The 5,270-nt window shown below is 38.5% G+C and overlaps 1 long non-coding RNA gene across 1 annotated transcript; it reads left to right on the plus strand.

The window, feature by feature from the left end:
* The first annotated feature begins 1,429 nt into the window (after positions 1-1,429).
* Positions 1,430-4,608, plus strand: LOC139564035 (uncharacterized). The gene is made up of 3 exons (XR_011672691.1): positions 1,430-1,461; positions 1,564-1,630; positions 1,885-4,608. It is a non-coding gene; the product is annotated as an uncharacterized lncRNA (long non-coding RNA).
* The last annotated feature ends 662 nt before the right edge of the window (positions 4,609-5,270 follow it).

Consider the following 5,270-nt stretch of genomic DNA (forward strand, 5'->3'; position numbering starts at 1 on the left):
CGGTCGGGAGCTCCGCCGGGGAAGTCCCATTAGTTGTCTTATATGCTGCTTAAGTTATATTGGCAAGATTTAGCTTATTCATTATTCATAATTAATTCATCATTAACGTTTGGTTCATGCATGTGACCAACCAATACCTCACGAGGCTTCTTCTCTTCAAGCTGAGACCTTGAAACTGAGACACCCCTTTCGGTTTCAAAACAATGTTCTTGGCGCACTGCCAAATTGCTTATACTGATAGTGAGGATTCCTCCCAGTCACGATCAATCAGTCACTTGCATGAACCCAGTCGAATTGGTTATTAGAAAAGCACAAACATAACATTTTCCTTCACAGACTCAAATGTAGAATGTTTAGCTAACTAGCTGTCTTTTCTCACATATATGAAAACGGAAACGTTTACCAAGACTAATAATAAAGTGGTATTCTAACACCTGTCTACCATTGAAGTATTTACATTTGGATTAAGAGCTAATGACCTCTCCTGATGTCATCATGTCACCAAACAGCGGTGCAATTATGGCAGACAGCAGTGGGTATGTTTTCTGGAGTGGGGGTGTTCTTGATGGGATTGACAGCTGTCTGTCTCTACAGGAGGACCAGTGAGTACTTCTGATTCTGCATAACAAATCATGTGCAAACATTGTCCTTCTCATATTAATGTAAGTGCCTTTGACATGGGTTAATCTTTCAACTCCTTTTGGTGATATTGTGTAGTGTAAGCTATATTCAATATCATTCATTTAGCCTAATTTGTTTTTCAAAGAAAACCAATTCTCAGAGGTAAGAATTCCCCTTGTGAATATGATGCAGATTGTATCAACCTTTAGTTCTGTATTGTCCATGATGAGATGTTCTTACCACAACCTTCTTATACTTTTATGTTGTACAGACCTACAGCCAGACAGGATGATCACAGCCAATGTATGTTCCAAACAAAATACATCAAACACTGCACACACTACTAACACAACTACACACATGCATGTACAAACATATGTTCCAATTACATTTTCATTTTGTTTCTGTTGTAGGTGATTTGGTGATGGGAGCTATGAGCAGTGCAGGCATGTTGGATTCAAGGGATGCTGGGTTCTATTCTCTCATCACCAGTGTACCATCCACATTTTTGCTCTCAGGTGAGTTTGTAACAGAAGGTCTTCTGTCCCTGTCTTCCTGATCTGGGACGTGAATTTGGGACACTCAGCACAATAACACTTAATCACTCAATGCCAACCATACTAATTTACATTTTTTAGTCAGAGCATCTTGAAAGCGTGAGAACAGAGCTGTACGTCCCCATGGTGGTTTGAGTTCGGATGGAGAAGTGTGAAGTGACATCAAACCCTGTTATTTTCACTTCTCCTGACCCCCCCCCCCCCAGAAAAAACAACCTCTTACTTGTGTCTTCGTCTCTCTCTGTGAGGTGCAGGTCCTGTGAAGCAATCTGCAAATGAAGATGTAAGTACAGCAAAATGAATTACCTTGGATATAGATACATACTGGTTTTCGGACAGACAGTCTGAGAGAAAATAAGGACCTTTGTCTCACTCTTTCCTCCAGGCTGATTCAGAGAATGCAGGGGTCTACAGCCTGATCACTTCTGTACCATCCACATCTGTACCACCAGGTTTGTCTATTTAACTCTATACAATAGATTCATATCATGTAGAGCTTTTTATAGGACTCAAAGTTGTTTAGGCGTGTATGTTGGTCTGACGTAGTCATATCAGTAATCATGTATGTATATAAGTTATACATAAGATAATGTGTTAGAGCATGAGAATAGAGCTGTACTTCTACAGGATGGTTTGAGTCAGGAGGAGAAGTGTGAAGGGACATTAAGTACAGCAAATTGGCACACACTCACTCACTACTGTACAGGTCCTTTTGAAGAAAATGGAAAGTCATCTGAAAACGACAATGTAAGTTCAGAATCACCCACTGTGTTTGATGATTGTGAACGGCTCTCAGTTTCAGATTGATGTTACTTCCTTTTAGAATACATTACATTTACAGTACTGTAGAATTAAAGGACTGAAGTTAAACTGTATGTTTCTTTTCTCTAGTCTGATACGTACCACGTATACAGCTCAATCCCCGGCAGACCAGCAACCTCAGCCCAGCCAGATGGGTTGTACAGTCTTCTGCAGACACACTGAAACTACACCACTGGCTCTCTGTATGTCTCACAGAAATACTCTTTCTTTCAGGATATCCTTTATTTATCACACATCATGTTACTGTAAATAAGTATCTAATACATCTACTGCAGTGCCGTTTCTATTTATAAGCGACATACAGTAAGCAGCCACTAGAGGCCCCTCCAGAAAAAAACGTAGGATAGTAGAATACACAACGTGCAGTTTCGAAATGTGGTTCTGCATCAGCAGTTTTTTTCTTGTTATGTCAGTCACTGACAGTCACTCAATTATCCCATGTCAGCTAAGATTTTATAGATTGCTAGGCCCAGTTAGTCTCGCCAGCTATCTAAGTCTTGTAGTAATGGCCAAATTACTGCCCAGGGGCCCTGACCTCCAGGGGGCCCCCAATGATTTTGTTAGTCACTCTCACTCAGATATCAAATGAACATGGCATAAGTCATGGCAAAATGTTTAGAATTCCAGTAAATTAGCTTTAAAACTGAATTTTAATTATTTCAACGACAATGGCACCACGTGTTGAATTTCAGGAAATTTGCTTAACTGCAAAGTTCTCTCTGCCCCATGGCAAAATGAGTAGAATTGCAGGACATTAACTTTAAAGCTCCAAATGTTTCTCTCCGCCGCCATGAGCGGGGCCACTAAAATGTTTTGTCGGCGAGGTGGGCAAATCTCGCTTAGGGCCCCCAAAATGCTTGGAACAGCCGTATTTCACTGTATCACAAATAGACACCTGGCTTGTGTTTCATGCCTATCCATAATATCTGTTAATGTGTTAGTATTTTTATTTGGGGATTTTGGAGGGGTCCGGGGCATATTCCCCTTTAAACATTTTTTAAGTAAATTCCCAAGTAAATATATAGTGTATTTATATCTATTCTGTCATCTGTGTGGTGTCTCCTTCCATAACGGTTTGATACAGTTCACTAAATAAAATATATTTGTGATCAAAATCAATAGATACAGACAATTTAAAATAAATATGTAACATATTCACACATAATGCAAAAAAACAGGTAAATTAGGAAATTAAGATAAATTAAGTCATTAAGATCCAAAGTGGTATTGCAAATACATTTTTCTTGGTGAAATTCATCTTGCGTTGAAATATGCTTATAATATAATCCAGATGCACCCAAAAAATCTGGGGGAAAAGTATAATTTTATTTTAACCATTTTTGCAGCAAAAGTTAGCAAACCCCAAAAGCCTGATCTTACAGCAAAAGTATTGATCTTGATATTGCCCACATACTTTTTTACAAGCTACAAAATATAACATTTCGGTTTTAAATTTTTTTGACATTGTTGGCAACATCAGATAATCAAAACTGAAAAATGTAATTTCCTAAATGCTATTCAAATCTCCCAATTTCTCCATGTTTACTTGTTAACTTGTTATTTTCTAAGTTCCCAGTTGAATTTCAACTTACTCAGCACCTCAGTCGCTCCTTCAATGTGCAGTGTTGTAGACACATTCTAGCTGTAACGGAATAGCAGGGATTCGACCAAAACGCAGCGTTGTAACTTGACATGATATTTATTAAACAAAACCGAAAACACGAAGAACACTTGAAATAGAGACAAAAACAACAAACGACGTAGACTGACCTGAACGTAAGAACTTACATGTAACGAAGAACGCACAAACAGGAAAAACAGACTACACAAAAACCGAACAAACAAACAAACCGAAACAGTCCCGTGTGGCGCAACATACACAGACACAGGAGACAACCACCCACCACAAACAATGTGAAAACACCTACCTTAATATGATTCTCAATCAGAGGAGATGAAGACCACCTGCCTCTAATTGAGAACCATATCAGGTACCCATAAACCAACATAGAAACACAAAACATAGACTGCCCACCCAAACTCACGTCCTGACCAACTAACACATACAAAAACTAACAGAAAACAGGTCAGGAACGTGACACTAGCCTTGAAGTCCAATGACTGCGGAGTGGTTTAGATGTAAATGGTGTGAGAACACAACTTCATTACATGTTTGTCCAGTTAATATGAGCTTACATTCTGTTTCGATGCACACTTGAGCCCAGCGGTCAGGAGGGTCGATTATGCTATGGGGGATGGCTTTGTTTGTTGAAAAGGGGTGGCTCTCCCCTCACCTCCCATATACACTGTACACACTGTACATATATCTTTCTATTGTGTTATTGACTGTACGTTGGTTTATGTGTAACTCTGTGTTGTTGTTTCTGTCGCACTGCTTTGCTTTATCTTGGCCAGGTCGCAGTTGTAAATGAGAACTTGTTCTCAACTGGCCTACCTGGTTAAATAAATGTGAAATAAAATCAAATAAAAAATAAATCCCTCTTCTATAAGACCTTTAAGGTACAGCAAATACAAATCCTATGTTTTTTTTCTCCGTTTGAAATGCTCTCTTCTGTAAAACAAAAAAGTAAGCCGAATAAATTGACTTCGACCATTCCCTCATCTTTGTTAGTATTTTACATGATTTGATCTTGAATATTCAAGATAATGCAAAAACGATGTACTGTTGTCTATGTCACCTTTTTCTGGCCATTGGTGAAGATCAAGGTGCTATTTTCCTTAAATGTTTATTTCAGTCCATATACAGCGCATTCAGAAAGTATTCAGACACCTTGACTTTTTCCACATTTTGTTACGTTAAAGCCTTACTCTAAAATTGATTAAATAGTCCCCCCCATTAATATACCTCTACCGACCCCCCCTCCCGGATCCGGGATCCTCCTCATCAGAAACGCTGACTAGCATAGCCTAGCCTAGCGCCACAGGGAATATCATATAATATAATTTCATGAAATCACAAGTCCAATACAGCAAATGAAAGATAAACATCTTGTGAATCTAGCCAACATGTCCGATTTTTAAAATGTTTTACAGCGAAAACACAACATATATTTATGTTAGCTCACCACAATAGCGCAACACACAACGCCATTTTTTCACCGTAAAGATAGCTTTCACAAAACCAACAAATAGAGATAAAATTAATCACTAACCTTTGAACAACTTCATCAGATGACAGTCTTATGACATCATGTTATACAATACATTTATGTTTTGTTCGAAAATGTGCATATTTATAGCTACAAATCT

Source organism: Salvelinus alpinus, chromosome 2, assembly GCF_045679555.1.
Source record: "Salvelinus alpinus chromosome 2, SLU_Salpinus.1, whole genome shotgun sequence".
NCBI classification, from domain to species: Eukaryota; Metazoa; Chordata; class Actinopteri; order Salmoniformes; family Salmonidae; genus Salvelinus; species Salvelinus alpinus.